We start from the raw sequence: 19,302 nt of genomic DNA, 5'->3' as shown, positions 1-19,302 counted from the left end.
GTAAGAGAAGGTAGGAACAAGAAGGGATTTTTAAGGAAGGTGAGGATTGACAGAAGCTATTAAGGGAAGGAAGAGTTTGCTGTCTTGCCAACTTCAGATTAAGCATAGATTTTTTTTTTTTTCTGGAAGATGTATAATAGTCATATTCATTTTACTGAGTTCAAGTCAGATGTAGGCAGTCAAATTTTCAGGTCTTCTATAGTTAAGAAGTCAAGTAGACATCTAATCATCCCTTTTAGTCCTAAATTCAAGAGGTCCCTGAGGAAACATCAAAGTGCTAGGAATGAAACTGCAAAAGTTTCACTGTGTGAAAGAACTGAGACAAGTTAAGAAGGAGGCCCTGATCCTACACCAGTTTGTGTACAGGAGCATCCATCTCCAGAATAGATGTTGACCTCTGCAGTGGACTTACAATCTCTGCCTAACTCAGGGAGTCATAAAGAGAAATGATCAGAGGATCAGCTGTTTTGCTGTAAAGAACCAATTTTAATAAAGCCCTGCTCTTTTTCATGGGGTCTTTGAAAAATTGACAATATGTTTCCATGGATAAGACTCTTTAATTCTTATAATCTTTCTGGCCACTACTGGGAATTTTTTTTTCCCCTCAATGAGTTTTGGTTTTGCATTTGTCCTAAATCATGGTTCTAAGATGTGAGGGACTACCAGTGGGGAAGTTTACAGCAGTTTTTATTTGTAAAAAAAACCCTCCTGGGTAGTCACTTTGTGCCTGAGACAATTTGTCCACTTGTTCAGCCCTGAGAGAGACAGAATGACACAGCCACTTTCTCCTCATTCTTCAGAGGTCCTGTCATAACTGAAAGAGCCAAGACACCTCGGTAGGCTGTGAAACGACCTCCAGCACCATGCCCCACTCTTGTGCCCAACAGCCTTTGGTGCTGGCACTCCTGTGCTGCACCAGCTGGGTGGTGGGAGCTGGCTGGGCACGCTGCAGCACTCAGTGGCATGGCATAGTGACATGGATAGGCATGTCACCCTTCAGCTGTATTGCATCACAAGCAAGGCTAGGTTTGCCTTTAGAAAACCATGACTAAATACTGCCAAGTCGTTGATCTGCCAATTCTCCAGATCTGCCCCTGGGTATCTGGATTGAAAGTGCTGCTTTTTGGGCTGCTGTAGTGGCTGGGAGGGGAGACCTGCCCTGCAATGCAAACATTTGTTTAAGCAGTGCTTTTAGCAGTAGATTACATCTCAGCAGAGCCACGAGTACTGATTCTGGCTGCATGAAGGCCTCCCTTGTAGCAATATATCTATTCTGAGTGTAGACATCTCAGTAACATTAATAAATTGTCACTGAGGGGTTTCTATAATATCTCAGTTTCCCACAGCCAGTTCAGCTTCAGAGAGGACTCAGTGAGTTTTTAAAGGGGCAGACTGGAAAATAATCAAAAGGAGGCAGAAGAAGAGCAGGGCTCAATGTAAACATGACAGGGACAAAATAGGGACAGGAAGGGTATCTTTTTGCTGTCTCGGACCCGTTTGTCACTTTTTAGATAAACATGCGACTCTTTCTGAGTGCCGAGGTGCCATTACCCTCCCTCTCTCTAGCTATGTGTGTAACAGGTGGGAAGGGGAAGGATGTGCAGGTGCTGCTCATGGCCCTGCTTGTATCCCCCCAGTTTCATCCAATCTAGAGCTGTCCCTACACATAGCACATCTCTGACTCTCACACTAGGTAACTCTGCTCCTGCTCCTCATCTCCACTGCATGCAGCTTCCTTCACTCCCTGAGCTTGTTCTGGTTCCTCTTTTAAATGCTCTTTCTGAGTTCCCTAGAATTCCCTTTGTTTACCCAGTAACAGAAAACCTCTCCTTTTCCCACAGTGTGGCTGTGATCTTAAATTGTCTCTCCTTTGTTTTTTTTCTTTCACCTTGCAAACAACTCTTGATCTTCCCTTTAAATGCCCAAGATTCTAAACTACTGCAACTCACTCTTCTCACTGCACAAGATGGTAATCCCTCCCAGATTCTGTGGTAGGGGTTTGAAAAGCCTGTTTGTGTCCATGCAGTAGCAAGACAGCATTATGCTTTTGGACTAAAATGGAATGGCATTTTTCTGACAGTCATATCTTAACACAGGGAAAGCTATGAAAATCAGATGTGTGATGCACCCTTTCCCAAGCCAGAAAATATGAGATGCATTAGTTGCATCTTTATAAGCACTTTTGTCCCTCATTGTTTGGAGTTGCATCTGATCCCAAATATAACACTCATTCCGGATGGGAAAAGGTAAAATAAACCCCTGCAACTTCTCATTTTCTCTGGCTACTGATATCATACCTTATACTTCTGCTAGTAGTAATTTTAAACTTATCTGCTCACAGGACAGTGTTCTGGCAAGTTCTTGTTGCTGCTTTTCATGGTGTCATTCAAGCACCCTGGCAACAGCCAGCCTAACAAAGCTCTCTCTGAGGCTCAGCCCAGATTAGCAGCCCAGATTAGGACAGAGGCAGAGTAAAGCAATAAGGAATAAACCCCACCAGGATCTATATTTGGAGTGGAAAAACAGTTAGGCTAACAAGCTGGAAGAGTCAAGCAGGGGACTCCTGAGAACTAAGTGCATTTCTCCACTCAGTTGGAAAAGAATCTTCTTGTGTAAATAACACCAAAACACCTCCTTTCTTACAGAAAGAATGGAGATACAGCAGATGGACAACCCTTTCACAAGAGAACATTACATTGAAGGTGAGAGGGATCTTGACATCTGGAGGCTGGATTTGAATACAGGTCCTTCCAGTATCAGAAGAGCAGTCCAGCCTCTGGTTTTGACCCTCGTTGTGTTGGGTGCATGTCCTTGCAGTTTGGTTAAGGCACTGTGTTAGCCAATTGGGCTGCAGAGAACATCAAGATAACACTGGGCACCAGGGATGAAGGACAGAGCATTTGTCTGCCAGTAACAGTGGAGGCACCAAAGGGTTTAAAATTTGAGACTCATCCTTCCAGCATGAAAAGGCAGCTGAATGTGACTTGGAGGCACTCTGCCATGAATTTAGTTATTTTAAAATTCATGGAGATTTTGAAACATAACACAAACAGTTTAGAAGGATTAAAAAAAAAATTCTAGAGTTAATGGGAACATTCAGTTCAAACAGAAAATCTTAATGATGGAACTTTGGAAGTTTTATAAATGCTTTGAAGTTTCATCTAGGCAGCCAACTCCTGGAACTGTAGGAAATTTCTCCATTAGGTGGGTCACCCCACAGATGCCCACCCAAGCTGGTACTGGTCAGTATCATGGGAAAGACAGGAGACAGGACTTGTAACAATTTGAATAACACCAAAAAGGTAATATATTTTCTGCCAATCCTTTTCCTCTATCCAGAGCAGAAACCAACTAGGAAAATATGTTTAACATCAGACATACTTTTTTCCCTTCATATGAAGAAATCCAGAAGATGAGTGTTTCATTATAAAAATATTTCATACTTAAGAGATACTGTCGCTATGCCCTTGGTTGGGTAGAAGAGTAAACAGTTGCATGAAAGTGAAAGGATTTAAGATGTGTTAAAAGGGAGTTCATTTTAGCTGCACTGTAACTACAATAACATACCTATTCTTTTTCATAGCCATGCCAATCTTGTATGAACACTCTCCCTTCCTGTTACTCTTTCACCTTGCCTGGATAGGAAATCAAATGCAATGGAGATGGGTGAGACCAGGAAAGTCTCAGATTTTATTGAACTTTGAGGGCCTTTGGAGCTAGTGGCTTGCAGAGGTAGCAGTCTGTGGAGGGTTTAATCTCTAGCTCCGTGACTGCCAGTTGAAGGATGAACCATGTGAACAGACATGAATGAAAAAGAACAACTACATTTGACCCCAGTTTTGTCTGTTGCAATGCAGGAATAATTTGCAGCTTCAACCATATTTGTTTGATTTGTGAGTAGAGAACACGGCATTTTTTGAAAGAGACTCAGTTTTGCTGACTCTTGTGTTTGGAAATTACCTTTTCAGTTACTCAAACAGGAAAGGATAAACGCTGGAAACGTTATTATTAAAACATTAAGCCCCCTCCCTCTCTCCCTCCCCAAAACCCCAGCTCCTAATTCAGCAGAGGTCAAACAATAAAGTTTACAATCATGCACTCCACGCTGCTCAGCACTCCGAGCCAGCACACCAGTGACTGGCCAGATTAACTAATCTTCCTCAGCTTCGTCTTGGGCCCTATAACTACTGCGGCAGGTCATTAACCAGCTGGTGAAGCCCCGGCACATCGTACATTTATTCCCAAACCTTAGCAGCCGTTGTTGAGTCCAGGAGCCTTAAAGAGGTACTTCTGATGTTAGCTGACAGAATGTTAATTTATGCTCGCTGTAATTCGAAGGGATTCCAAGGCAACTGTAAACTAATGAAACCTGAATAACTTTCCTGGAGAAGGTTCCTTATTTAATCAGTGGAACTAAAATGGAAATATGTAAAATGAGCAGTCATTCTTTCTTTTAAAATATAAGGCCTTTTTGTGAAAAGGGAGATAAATGAGAACATGATGTGTTAGATGAATGAGATGTAGAAAAATGTTTGATTAATGCAAAATATTTATTCTCCCCAAGTTCCTTGATTTTTTTTTTTAACTCTGCTGTTCATCACTGCCAAAAGTAAAAAAGTAAAGAACGCAATGTCTACTAAGTTTGGTAACCTAGCAAAGGTAGTGCTTTCAGCCAGGATTTGCTTTTTCTTTCCTTTTTCTTTTTTTCCCCTCTCTTTCTTTTTTCTTTTTTTTTTTCCTTTTTAATCTCAAATGAAAGGCTCTCTTTAATCAGATAATTGACCGGCTGGTAATTTTAGCCGTTTGTGACACACCAGTTGGCAGGTACAGTGGTACATAACCATGAGCCTTTTCCTATAGCCCTCCCTCCCTCTGGGACACTCACAGACGTGTCTCTGTCTTATCAGTCCCAGGGGACAATTCCCAAACATTTTGCAATGAAAATGCAAAGAAGGGGCCTTTTCCCTCCCGAAAAGGAGGGCCAGCTGTCAGAGGTAATGACCGCCAGTGGATGCACAGATGGCACTGGAGGTGTTCCCTCAGCCCACAGAGCACCTGGAGAAAGGGGGTGCCCATTGTACAGCTGTTCCCGTAGGGGCCATGCTCTGCCCTGCTCCTGGGGCTCAGGGCCCTTGCCAGGTTGGTGGGGGGCTCAGTGGCAGCAGACACAGATGTCCCCAGAGCATGCCACACTGGCAAGGAAGATATAATCTGAGGGATCGTCCTTTTGATTCACTGTGGGCTTCTTGCTCTTATCCCTTCTCTGCTCTTCATTTTCAGTGGTGGCTGGGAGTGAAATGTACCTTGCTGCATGACTGACAGACCTTCAAGCTTCTCGGCAAACCTTGGGCCTTATTTTGAAAGGCCCCTGAAAGAAAAAGGATTGTGTGCTCTCTGAATGCAGGGCTGCTGAACCGCTGCCAACCCCAGGCTGCTCCATTCAAAGGGCTGAGTGAATAAATGAGAATAACATCCTTGGGGACCTCAGGGATCAGTTTACTCTGAAAATCCTCAGCCTTACAAAGGGTCAGAGTCACAAGGTAAATGAAAATGGCTGGGAGGGGACTTTGATGGCCAAAATACTGTAACTGTAGAGGACTTGAAAGAAAACTCTATTTTTTAAAAAGTGAGAGAAGAGAGGAAGCAAACAGGGGGGAATGTGGCTAGCAGGGGGACTTCAGCCTGCAGCCTCACCAGAAGGGAGAGGCGGGAATGAGAATTGGAGAACAGAAAGAAAAGTCTCCTCTCTCTTAATCAACAGCGATCTTTGAAATACTGCTATGGGCAGTGGCTGTAGCAAGGGAGAGCCTCTCTCCTGCCTGATGCCTCAGTGCAACAAAGGTATTTCCTTTGGGTAATGATAAGCACAGTAGAACAGAGCAGCATTTCACTCACTTGATGAGTAACCAACAGATCTCAAGACAAGGCTGAGCAAATGGCATTAGGGATATGACTGCACAGTGTCCTCAAAGAAACTGAAGAAAATTGCACCTAAGTGCAATTCAGATATTTTTGGTGTTTCAGTTAAAAAATGAACATATAAGCTAATGTAGAGACATTTTAAAAGAGCTATTTTGGAAATAGCTTTTCAGTGGTATGGAAGACAAGGATGTGAATGTGTTCACCTACTTTGAGTCTGTTTAAAATTGTTAAAGTCAGTAAGTTGTATAAGACCAGATGCACATTAACATCTTGAGACCATTGGGAATTAGACACCTAAACACTTCAGTCTCTAAATCTCTGGCTCTTGTTGGTCTCTTTTCTTTACCTTTAGTTCTCTGAGCAACTCCATTAATACTGACAGTAGTTAAGTTAAACACAGTCCTAAACATTTGCAGGATCAGGATGTGTGTGAGTTAAAGCAGTCACAGTTTCTTATTAGGTGTTTGTACAGTGCCTGGCATCTGGGCCTCATCTCAGTTTGAGTTAATGCAATTCAAGTCATGGTAATTTAAAAAATAGGTTAAATACTGAATTATAAATATCTTCTGACAGATTATCTACTGCTGGTGAAATATTTTTTCAAGTTCTTAAAGTCGATACTCAGCTGACAAGTGCACAGCTTTGGTCAGACTGCCTCTTTCTCAATGAACATTGCACCTTAACTAAGGGAGAAGTTTTATGTGCGGCTGAACTCATTTGTGCCCTCACATGTCAAACATGATACCTGTAGGCTACTAAGAGACAGTTACAGGCATGTCTCCCTCCTCAGCTGTCAGTAAAGACTGATATCTACAGATAGATAGTTTCCTTTTGCAAAGTTATTTATTTCTGTAACAGGAGGGAAAAAAGAATATCCTACTGAAAACAGAGAAATTCAAGCTTGTTTGATTTAGACATTCAGATTAAGGTGTATACTCCATGAAAAAGAGTCTTACTTCAACTTCCACCAGGCTTCATGTTGTCATATAGGATCCATGACTTGTAACTGCTGTTTATAACATACTTTTGTTGATAGGCATGTTAGTACCCCATACTGGTCCACAAAATAACAGTGGACAGAGAATATGCAGGATCCTGTTTTGTGTTTCCTACACACCAGCTGCAATATTGTTCCTCTGATCAAAATTCCTCTGCCTTGGGATTCAGATGGGGAAGAACCTGCCAGCCTCAGGCAGTACCATAGACTGTAGTGTTTTTTAGGGTTAAAACAAGAAGGTTTAGTTCACCTGTAGTGTTCACCAGTGAGTAGCTAGACCCTTCATTTGAAAGTATAGATAAAATCTACCTCAAACTGTTTTGTTTTGTGTAGTGGGTTGGTATCAGAGTTGATGGGACTGGAGAGGAAGTAAAATTGCATCCACATGGACAAATGCTAATAGGAAACTTTTTTTCAATCCAGAAATATTTGAGGCTTTTCTAAAGGTTTATTTTTTCTGCATCATTTTTTCTAAGCATAGAGGATTAAATTCTTGTACTCGACAGAAGAGACATCACTGGCTTCTGATCCAGTTTCTGTGTCAAATATTAGAAACATCAAGGGAACACATTTATAACTTCTCTGCACCTTAGTTTCATCTACATAGTGCAGAAACAGAATCACTAGTTTAATCCTATAGGCTGTGCAAAAGAGGTACACATAAACTGTAGAAATCTTATTTTGGCAGATAAATTAATGGAGGAAAAAAGGGCTTTGTTACAGAACACACCAGAAGATAGTTCATCGTTTATTTTTAAACAAAAGCAGGTAGTTCGCAAAACTCAAGATGGGCTTTCTAATAGACTGGGTGCTTAATGCAGGATTTGGGCTCTCTTTGTAGATGCTCTGAAGTTCAGTATGGAGCAAAGTCATGCTTCAGCATACCCAGTATGAGGGTATTAATAGATTTTCCTTTTAGCTTGCCACCTGTTTTCCCACAACAGTGGGAGCTTTACTACCTCTGAGATCTCTATCACCTTTGTCAAATTTAGCTGATGTAGGGCAAAGGGCTCAGAAGTTATTGAAGTATCTCATGTTGATATAAGACTCATTTCCTTAGGAAATCAGGCTGAGAAAGCAGTTGGGTTCAGAGTACACTCGGGGCTGTAACATGCCATAATTCACTGTAGCTGTGAGCATCATTGCAGAAATGAACACAAATGCACATGTGTTTCCTAATGCCTACTGGAAGCAATAAGCAGAACCAATAATGTATATGTAATTGTATTTATTTTTCACAAATGTCTTTTAAGAAAGGATTCTCTTAAACCAACAATTTGAGATATTGCCCAAAGTGGGATTTATCTCAATTATGTTGTGTATGATTATATGATAGACATTTTTTCTAGGAGAAAAAACTCAAGTTACACATGGAGTTCATTAAAATAGGACTAATGGTTTCAATCATGTTTCTAATAGTGTGGAATAGCTGGTCAGCAATGTGGGCTGCGGATAAGCCGGTGTGATATCTGCTGAAACATATGTGCTTTGTTTCCCTTCCTCATGATGAGCAAACTGTTGCTGAAATGTTTTATTTTTGCAAATGTGAATAAGGAGAAACATGAATGAAGAAAACTATGAATGCATATGAAGAGTAAACACAGTAAGTATATACAAAGCCTTGCTAGAGATGTGTTCAGGTAGGTAGGAGCCAAGAGGCCTGTACCTGCTGTGGAGTGGACAGTTGATATTCCTCAGCAATGCACTCATAGGGAAGGACAGCGTCAGGGCAGTACGAGTCAGATTTTCTTATAAAGAGCCAACTTGTTCTTAGCCTCAAGCTGACAAGAAGCAGAATGGTGCACTTTAACTTACTAATTACGTGCCAACATTTTCTTTAATATAATCTTTGTTTTCACAATGTCTACAATCAATTTTTAAAAAGTGTATATCAGGCAAACAGTTTTTGATATTTCACTTTTCTTTGGAGTTGAAGGGGTTTTTTTTGTGTGGGTACAGGGAGCAGCTGCCCCACATACAGTCCCCCTCAGGCTATCTTTTTTTTACCTTGAAAATCTTTGCAAATTACACTCTCCTAGTTTTGTTTTTTCCCCAGCAGCAAAACTTTGGAGTTTCATTCCAAGCAATGTGCTCGGGGCCAGACCAATGCATTTCATCCAGGGCTGTGGATTTAGCTTCAGCCTTCAGAGGGCAGCCCAGGGCAGCAGACAGCACACTGAAACCTCCTCTTGGGTGAGCTTTGGACCCTCTTGTCATATTTTATTCTCAGCTATTTCCTGGATGGCAGTATTGATTAATGTCATTATTCCCCATGTAGTGTGCTTGGGCAAGGCAATACCTGAGCATGGCTCTCCCTCTGTGGACATAACAGCACAACCAAAATGCAAGGTCATGGCTGTGGTTCTGCTGGACAGGCTCTTGTGGGAGATCTGTAGAAGAGAAAAAAGAAGCCCCTTTGCTATGCTGTATTTCTGTGCAACAGAAACTTATCAATAGACATGGGTACAACAATTCCGTTTTCAGAAGGGAAAACTGCACATCATTTCTCCAAGAATTAATATGAGACTATCTCTCATATTTAAATTTTAATTATGATTAATTCTGCTGGTCTGATGGAGACAGTGAGATCAGTGTGCCTTCCCCAAAACAAAACATGGCTTGTTTAATTTAATTCAAAAATCCAATAAAAATGGTTTAGATAAATGTTGAAAGACCCATTGGCTTCCACCAGGCATACCACATAAACTGTCAGCATCCTATCTACTTTCCTCATCTTGCCTTTGATTCTCTCTTTTCCCTTGCTTTCAACTATCAACTTGCACATAACTCTGTGTTGCCCCAGGCCTACATGTTCTATAGATCAAGTCACTTCTAATAAGAAAAAATAGCTGATTTATAAAAACATTTACCTGATGGGCACTGGAGGAGGGGGGTGGAGGTGGGTGGAAATCCTACCGAATTTTCTTAGAATAGGATAGAATTATAGCATCTTTGAGGCTGGAAAACACCTCCAAGATCACTGAACACAACCTTTGACTAAGAACCACCATCTCAACTAAACCACATCACATCCAGTCTTTCTAGAACACTTTCAGAGATGGTGACTCCACAATCTCTCAGGACAGCCTATTCCAATGCTTAATTACCCTTTCGGTGAAGCAGCTGTTTCTGAAGTCCAACCTGAGCCTCTCCTCATGCAGCTTGAGGCCATTTCTTCTCATCCCTTCACTTGTTACCTGGGAGAAGAGGCCAACACCCCACCTGGCTACCCCCTCCTTTCAGGCAGCTGTAGTGAGCAATAAGGTCTCCCCTGAACCTCCTTTCCTCCAGGCCAAACAACCCCAGCTCACTCAGACTCTCCTTATAAGACTTACTCTCCAGACCCTTCTCCAGCTGTGTTGTCCTCTGACATGCTCCAGCACCTCGGATTCTTCCCTGTTTTGAGGGGCCCAAAACTGGATGCAGTACTTGAGGTGCAGCCTCACCAGTGCCAAGTACAGAGGGACAATGACTGCCCCGCTCCTGCTGGCCACACTATTGCTGATACAGGCTGGGATGCCATCGACTTTCTTGGCCCCCCAGGCACACTGCTGGCTCATGTTCAGCCACTGTCAACCAGCACCCCAAGGTTTTTATCCACCACTCTAGTCTGTAGGTCTGCCTGGGATTGTTGGGACCCAAGTGCAAGATCCTTTGCCACCTTATTCTTGATGATACATTTCATTTCCTTGTTACTATGCCTAAAATACAACCTTCACCAAAATTTCTGCAGAAAATGCCCCTCTAACCTAACTGAGGGATTTTACCTCTAGTTGAAATGTTGGCTTCTTTCTGCTCAATCCTTCTCTGCAATTAAGAGTGGTCTTGCAGCTTGCTTCTGGTGGAAAAACTCAGAATTTTGGCTTTTTTTCTGGCTGGCCGTGGCATGCAGGGCAGAGAAAATGCTGGAATGAAAAGATGCTTTTAAATCACTGTTTTCCTTATGTATTGTGAAACCATGGCAGAGCCAGGAGGGAAAAGGAAGGTTTTACAATTGTGAGTGCAGTTCAGGGAAGAAAAACAAGTGTCCTTGAAAATATCTCCTGGGTTTTATTACATGTGTTCATGGATGCCAGCAACTGGGAATGGAACAGCACCAGGGCAACAGGATAGATTTCAAAATATAAAAATTCAGAAGTTCTGTAATACAGTGCTAGGGAAGAATGATAAAAAGGCCTGACTGCACACCTCGCTGTAGCAGAAAAGAATGTAGACAATTCTCTGAGGAACAGGGAAACTGCTTTCCTGTAACAGCCTTGTGCTACTCTCCAGACTGAAATCTGGCTCCTGGGCTGACCTCCTCCAGATGCTCCACAAGCAGGAAAAAAAAGACTCTCCAAAAAAACAAAAGCCTCAAGGAAGACATTAAGGGAATAGTTTGCCAGTAAAGGAGAATTCTTCATAATTGCCTTCAGTTAGTTACTGTCTTACACTCAAAGCAGGAAAGCTGAGTTCATTTTTAATCCATTTTTAATAGGCAAGACGCACAAGAATGCATGGATTTTTAATTGTTCAATGCATATACATAAAGAGCACATTTTGCACTTAAAAGCCCACATATGCAGAAACAAGTTACATACCTTTAAAAGCTGCTGCAGCTCTGTATGTTAGATAGAGAAAAGCAAAAATGAGTATTTATTGCACTCATGTTTTACACTGATTCCCATTCCCATATTGCTGCATTATGTTCCCTGTGACATCCTTTACCGCTTTTTAAACTGAAGAAATGTGCCTGCAGAGTCAGGTATTTGTGTCAAACTTCCCCAGCAGTAGGCCAATTACTGGTAGACTAAGATTACAGTGTTAAACTACTCTGCATGACAGTCCAACACTCGACCTTGGCATGCAATGCTGATCTCTCTCTGCTTGCCCACTCCAGGAGCCTGTAGCGAATCTGCTGCAATGCTCCAGGACCCAGCTCCACATATGCTCAGCAACCATCAACAAAATAAAAGTGGAAGACAAAACTGTTTTGCTACCTACATGTCTGCAATACAGTTTGTCTACTTTGCTGGCAGGAAGGCCAAATGATACCTTTCCTTTTAGGACAGAAAAATGAATCATAATTTCTGTCTTAAGAGTAATGTTTTTGTGTCTCTGGATATGTGATCCTTATTCTCTCTGCTATAGACATGATCCAAATGCTTTCTTGCCATTCAGATATATGCAGGATACTTTTAATTTCTCTTTTCTTTACCTCCTTTCCACTCTCCTCCTTCTTCCTTTCTTCCTTCCTTTTTCTTTCTTCCTCTAACTCTTTTTCTTTCAGGGGATGTGTGTATGCAGTCATTCCCAAGCAAAAGGTGTTTCCTCCTTTTTGTAGAACAGTGGAGAAAATTGTTGCACGAGTGGAAAGTTCCACAGTTAATTTCAAAGCTTTCCATTTTACAATATGGAGTGGGGATTGTTTCCATGCCAATGTCTCAAAATTTTGTCTAAGTGCCATTGTCCTCTGAAGAGAATGCATAGTGCTTTGGGAGCTGAAGATAGGACTAGCTAAAAGAGATCTGGCTTGTAGGGATTCATGGGCACCTTCTGTCTGGGAAGCTACTACAAACTAGACTACATTGTTTTACTGATCTGGAGCTCATTCCTGCTTAAGTCTGGGGTAAAGCAGGAGCACCCTTGGTTAGCTTTGTCACAAACTTAAGACTTAGTCACCAATGTAAGACTGTGGTATGAAGTTCTAAGGACCATAGGATAGAGGCCCTGCAGAGGGAGTACAAGTGGTGGCACGTCTGTCAGACAGCTGAGCAGAGGTCTCAGACCATCAGAAGTCTTACTGGTTTCTGCCATAAGCACAATGGCAAAGGAGTTTTAAGAAAAGGTCTGAAACCAACTGACTTTGTGGATGTTTAGAGCAAACTCTTCCCAATGTCAGGAGTCATACAGATGTGGTTGCTTACAAATGAAAAAATTCAAAACAGAGAGCTCTCCATGCTGACTCCAAGACAAGTGGGTGTGAAATGAAGCCTGCTAGCTTGTTTGATGAGGCAGAGAGGCAAAGAGAGACAACTGAAACATGACCAAAACAGTGAGGCTGAGAAATGATCTTTGGAGCAGCATTGCCAGTCACTGTGAGCGGGGAAAACTGTGTTTTTCAAGAGAAGCAGAAAGGGTGTGACTTCTGGTCTATGTGGTCAATTGTGCTTTGTTCAGACCAGGACTGAACAAGCTTTTTAATTTACAAGGTACTTGGTTTACTAGACAGAATTATCTATTGTATATATGTTAGAGAAAGATTCCTGAGCCAGTATTTTTTATAAATCCTTCTCTTTTCATACTGTTTTTACTGTGCCCAAAAATGCTCATTGAAAGCAGGATCTCACAGATCTAGTGGATATACAAATATTGATGCCACCTTGTTTCAGCTGCAGGGGATGTAAGAAAACAGCAGACTCCTCATTCAGCTGAGTTCTCATCAGCTTGTTCCTGTCACTGCTGAGCACCAAGGACACCCTGGCAGAGAAAGGTGTCCCCATGAATGGTTCCTCTGGCTGCCTGTGCTGGTGCTCCTTTCATGCTGTCCTCAGAGACTTTGGGTGAGCCAGGGTAGGCTGCTGGTCTGACTAAATCCTTTGTAAGCAGCCAGTCAAGCTGTGGTTGCATGGGCACAAGGGATGAGTTGGGGAGAGAGGATCGGAAGATGGATTTATCCCTTTTGCTGGGTCTTTGTTGGGTGGCCTTTCTTCATCCTGCTTTAAACACTTCTGATAGATTTAAATAATAATGCTGAGATCCCAGAAAATTTTTGGAATGAATTACAGTGACATTCAAAAGAAAATAAAATACCAAAAAATGAACAATTTCCCAAGTTGGACCTTACCTGAGACTTTGTGTGGATGTGATTTTTGTAACTATGTGAATTATGGGTTCTTGGTTTGTTTTGGAATTTTACACCATGTTACACCATAAGCTGTTGCCTAATTTTCTCTCCACCAGCACTGCATAAGCATCATTTTTTTCAAGGCTGCTTTCTCCTGTTGTTAAATAGCCATGCCTACTGACATTCCTACTTTTGCAGATGGGCTAGAAATCTTTACAGAAATGCATTTTTTCTACAATAGCAATATGTCTAAGAATAAATTAATATACCATTCAACCATTCAACCTAAGAAAGATACTAATGCTCTTGTTGAAGGACAAACAGGTACAAAGACATGTCCAGAGATCAACACTGTGCCTGATCTATGTAATATTAATATTATGAAATGAGTTATACAGAAGAAGAACTAATAGTACTGATTAACTCTTAGGTGAAAGACACAGCATGAAGGGCTTAGGCAGGTTACAAAGAAACACTGGGCTGGGCAATAATAATTTAATATGTAAGACAGAAAAAAGAGAGTCTGGTTATCATCGAGGAGAGGATATTGATTTAGGATCATCATCACTTTGGCTGATTACCTCAGTCCTTCTAAAGAAAAGCCAGTGTGTTTATAGAGTAGCTAATTAATTTTTGCCACAGAGCAAGTGTTATAGTTTATTTCTGAGAGTAAGTGTTATAGTTTCCTTCAGTGCCTGACTGGTTGGAAGCTTGATTTGAGTCCTCAGGTTGAGTTTCGCTCGATCTTCTCAAGTCTGGAAGGGCCTGTCTGATTGTGCTGCATGTGACTCAAAGCCAAATTGAGATTAAAGTAAAAAAAATATGCAAGACAAAGGAACAAAAAGAATGTGTGCATTCTGTGGCATTATCTATATTTTGGAGAAATAATTCCTCATTTGTTATATTTTAAATGAGAAAGAGAAATATGTTGTGTGCCTGTGTATGCTAAATTTTATGTGCCTTGAGACAGAGCGGGTAAACACACATGTTGTGGAGTGTTTCTGTTATCTGGAGCTCATGGGCCCCTTATTGCACTCATTTGTTCTGCATGGCAAGGGCTGAGTTCCACAGTTTGCTCTTGGCAGCTGAGAGCTATTATTGGGCTGCAACATCTGTTTCAACAACAGTGGGTCCCTGGTCAGCAAAACTAATTAAAAAAGAAGTGCAAAGTCAAATACCATGACCTATCTGCTGTGTCTACATGTAAACATGGAAACTACTGGAATAATGAAAACTTAGGATAATTTACAAAAAATCTGACAAGTGATGAAATGCCTCAGAACTGTTCTTCATATCAGACACTTATAAACAGCACAGGCAAAGATTAGGATTCGTGCAAGAGCTTAAGCACGTAGGGAACTTTTTATGCACATGGGTATTGGCAGTAAACTCACTGAGGCCACTCAGCTGTGCAGCCCTTCCCACGTGGATGAATATTTACAGAATTGGATTGCAAGCTTCCTCTGTACTCTGCCAGGATTTTCTTAATTGGTAATTGTAGATATGAAGGTGCCTGGGTACACATTTAATGACTCCAAACATGCACGAGATTCCTCCATTTCGCTCTGCTGTCAAAATTTTTGCTGTCAAGAATAAAGTAATTAGTGCTGGTAAGTTCCAGCACATTAAATACTTCCCTCTGACCTAAGAAGGAGGAGAGGAGTCATGTTTATATTGGACTGATGAAATGAGATGACTTCCTTGAAGAAAATGCAGTGGAGAAAGTATTTAGGACAGAAGGCGTAGGAAGTTGTCGGAGCAGGCACTGCTTCGTTGTCAAACTGATGACTGAGTTAGCTCCAAAGCATCCTAATTTTGCTTTTTCCCAGGTTTGCTAATTAATTCCAGATTTTAAAAAATGAACAGAAACTGAAAAGTGGCCAAAACCTCCCTACAGCATATACTCAGATGAAAAAAAGAACGATCCATTTTTAAAATATGGGTAGATTACATGCTAAAATTGGGCTTAAAGGGAGTCTCTTCATATACCCTGCATAAGCTATATGGGATGTGGATGCTGATGAGTGAGTGGAGACAGGAGTACAGTAAATAATGCATTGTGAATCTGCTGCTTTTGCTTTTACACAGCAAATGGACAGAAGGTGACAGATGACCTTTCCCTATCCCATTTTCAAAATATGGACCATAAGCAAGTAACTGTGAGGTTCTTTTTTTCCAGCAAATGAAAAACATACAGAAAGAACTGTAACTCGCAAGGTGACAATTTTTCATTCATACAGTTCCTAAGGCTGCACAACATTTTCCTCTCCAGGTCTGAGGGGCAGCTTCAGTCCAGGCTGCCATGAAGATATCAGAGATTAACACTGCCTCAGAGTGTGCTTGTCTATTCACAGTTCTTTTCTCTTTCAAATGTATTCTGAACATTTCAGCCAACAGGAAAACTTCTAATCTATTCTTGTGTCTGGTTTTAAAATACAAAATTTTGGTTTTATTTAGTGCTTTCCTGACCAAACCTACATTTGTCTATGACTTCCCTTATTCAGGAATAACAGAATTCATTCTTTTCAGGGGCAACAGTGAGATTGAAATAGTGTGCTGAAGATGGTCCACCTGTGTAACCAGTTGCTCTCTGTAATCTGTTCTTTCTTTAGAAATGGTGGGAAGTCAATGTTTCTCTAGAGACTTTTATTGTCAGTCTGTTTATCTGCTAGAACCTCTTCAATATCCATCTTACATGGCTGAGAATTATCTTTACAGGGTGTCAAGATGAATGGTTTGTCAGACCTTCTGTCTGATGATTTTTACATCCCTTTCTCATCTCTCCAAAGAATAATAGGTTAGCAAAAAAGTAAAATATATGCAATATAGTGTTCTGGACTGTCAAACTTGCTACAAAACCAAATTCAGTTATGATACTATATCCTTATAAGCAGTTGAAAACTGCTTGCAATTATTAATGCCACCCCTGTGCCATTAATATTAATGTCATAAGTATCCAAAATAGCATCTAGATAATACTACTGTATTCAGATTATTTGTCAAGAAATATATTTTCCCTAAAGCTAACACTGGTTTTGGTGAGAAAAAAATATAATATTGCTGTTTTTCTTAGCATCAGTGACAAAACTTGGATTATTCACTGCTAATTCTATCTTTTTTAAACTACACATCCTTGTCTTACCTTGTTAACTAATTTAACTTGCTATCATGCCATAGAGGGCAAGGTGATTCACTTCATCATTTTTTGAGCTTTTCTAGATTTCTTCATTGGCCCATGCACTCATCCTGATGTTTCTTAGTTGTGCTTCAGATATAGCACCATTATCTGAAAAATAAGTAAAAGGCATCTACCAAATGCATTTGTATGGATTCTTAAGAAAACTGAAAGAGCTCAGAAAGGAGACAAAGGAATAGAGAAACCATCAGCATTCGTTTTTCTAGAAAAAAGTAGCAAAATTGAGGCCTTGCATGCAATACCAGGAACCTGCTTCACCATTTTGCCTCAGTTATAAAGAGAGCCCAGAACACCCAACATGGGATGAAGGCACCTCTATGATGTTAATGTTTTCCCAGTATGCTCATCCAGCTGGTGCTGGTCCATAGGTAGGGGTATGATGTCTTGGAGGGGCTGCCTGGGCCCACACAAGCTCCCCTGGGACCTGCCTGCCTGGGGCTGGCACAGGGCAAAGATGTGGGTGCAGGTACTGCTGGCCATGAGGACTGTGCAGTTTCTTTGGAAGCAGCCATGCTCCTTCCCTTTTATTCCCTTGGTTGTTGCAAGGGCAGCAGGAAGAGCAGATCCCCCCATCTCTCCACTTTAAACATGCCTTTTTCTCCTACCGTCTCCACCGTCAGAAGGAGCCTGTTCCTAGACCCTCGTCCACAGGAGAGTGGCATCCAGTTTCTGATATGCTGCTGAAAAACTGGAGCCAGCCGTGACCATGTTGATCTACTTAGTTTTACTGGATGAAAACAGTAATTATAACAGCACTGATGCAGAGCAGAGCAAGACTTTCAGCTGTTGCAATCATCACAGCTCTGCCAACTCTGAAGGAAATAATCTTTTAATGCCAGCTCAGAGCCTGGCCTTCTTCTAAAGAAATCAAGTAATACCGAATTATCAACATGCCTCTTGAACAGTATTGTATGCACATAGTTACCTTTTCTTGCAAGAATAGCTTTAGTCTCTTTGCCCAAATTTTAATCAAATTCTAACTGAAAATATATTTGACAGTTTTCCTTGCAATCAGTTGTATAAAGGAACGTAATTGTCTTTCCACTGTTTTATTCCCGTGGCCTGGGTTATGCTAGTCGGAGTTGTGAGTAGCTGCCGAGTTCAAATTCTTTCACGCGCTGATTGCAAAGCTAATCAGCCAGGTGAAATGCATCTGGAATACTGTTATTTGCTCTGATTTCCAGGAATTTAAATAGTGACTGCATCTTTGGGTCTTGAGCGGAACTATTCTCGGGATGCCTGCTTACATTCACCTGAGAGCCAGTGGGCGTCTGGCTGCAAGGCTTCATGGACTTGCTGCTAAAAATTGGAAACAAAGCAGAGAGGAAAAAAACAAGGCAGACCTACAAGATCTCTCCTAAATTAGAGCTTTCACCATGGGAGCCTGAGCAGCTCAGGGGAATTGGTAATGGGAAATTGGAGCCATGCACCTCAAGGCTGCCAATCTGTATCTGATCCAGGCTAGTATTGGCTGGAAGCCTTTAGCATCCAACAGTTCTTTAGCTCTTTTCTTGTCTTTGTGAAGCTGTTAGCAACCTCACACCAATTCCTGTTGGAAATATATCTATAGCCCAAGGCTACCTTCACAGCTGGCCTAAAGCTGCACCCTCTCACATTTGTAGCAAAGAGGTGAGAACAAGTTGGAGACATAGCTCTTCCCTGGCCTTTGAAGGGTATCCATGGTCAGGGAGCAGGTGTGTAGGCAAAGAGCCATGGGCAAGACATTGCTGCTGCTCAAGGTACACTCAGGAAAGGAGTTTGGGTCAAAGAAACCCTGGGCTAGAGGGGTGCATGGGGAGGCATGGCAAAAGGTTGATCAGAAATCAGTGGATGGGACAGGGAGAGAATAAAAGGTGCAAAAATGTTGCCCAAGCAAGGAGGCCATCAGTGCATGCCAATGTCAGTCATCCTCTGTCTATGCAGCATTTCTCATGTGTGAACTGAATGTGTGTTTCTGACCCATAACTGCTGAATTTCCATGAAAGCAGTGGGAAGACACGGGATGTGCAGTTTGTGTACCTATAAAAACCCTCACATCCACCTGAAAAGTGTACACCCAGCTGCTTGAGCCCAGGGTTTCTCGAACAAAAAATTGCCCAGCCCTAAAAACATACACTGCTCTTTCCCAGCTCTCCAAATAAATGGAGGAACAAAAAAATACAATGTGAGAATTAACAGCAGCTCCAAGGTCATCACAACACAGACTATGTTCTCGAGCTAAAAGTTCCAAAAGGACTGAGCTGCAAAAAGGAGATTGCATGCAGCAGCATGAGGAAAAATAAGTGGTTGCAGCAGAGCCAAATTTCCCAGAACAAACTGATGCATTCAATTAAACCTTCACTTGCTACCTGGGGACGAGCT

General features: G+C 41.6%; 1 long non-coding RNA gene across 1 annotated transcript in view; it reads left to right on the top strand.

The window, feature by feature from the left end:
- Positions 1 to 5,485: 5,485 nt before the first annotated feature.
- LOC139590781 (uncharacterized) overlaps positions 5,486 to 19,302 on the top strand; it is a 32,561-nt gene continuing 18,744 nt past the window's right edge. Inside the window, exon 1 of the long non-coding RNA XR_011679442.1 lies at positions 5,486 to 5,540. This is a non-coding gene — a long non-coding RNA (uncharacterized lncRNA). The remainder of the gene's footprint in view (positions 5,541 to 19,302) is intronic.

The sequence above is a fragment of the Agelaius tricolor genome, unplaced genomic scaffold, assembly GCF_023055355.1.
Source record: "Agelaius tricolor isolate 1412-34295 unplaced genomic scaffold, bAgeTri1.0.p SCAF_1, whole genome shotgun sequence".
Taxonomy (NCBI): Eukaryota; Metazoa; Chordata; class Aves; order Passeriformes; family Icteridae; genus Agelaius; species Agelaius tricolor.
The sequence above is the reverse complement of the archived record's forward strand: the minus strand, read 5'-3'. Positions and strand labels throughout refer to the sequence as shown.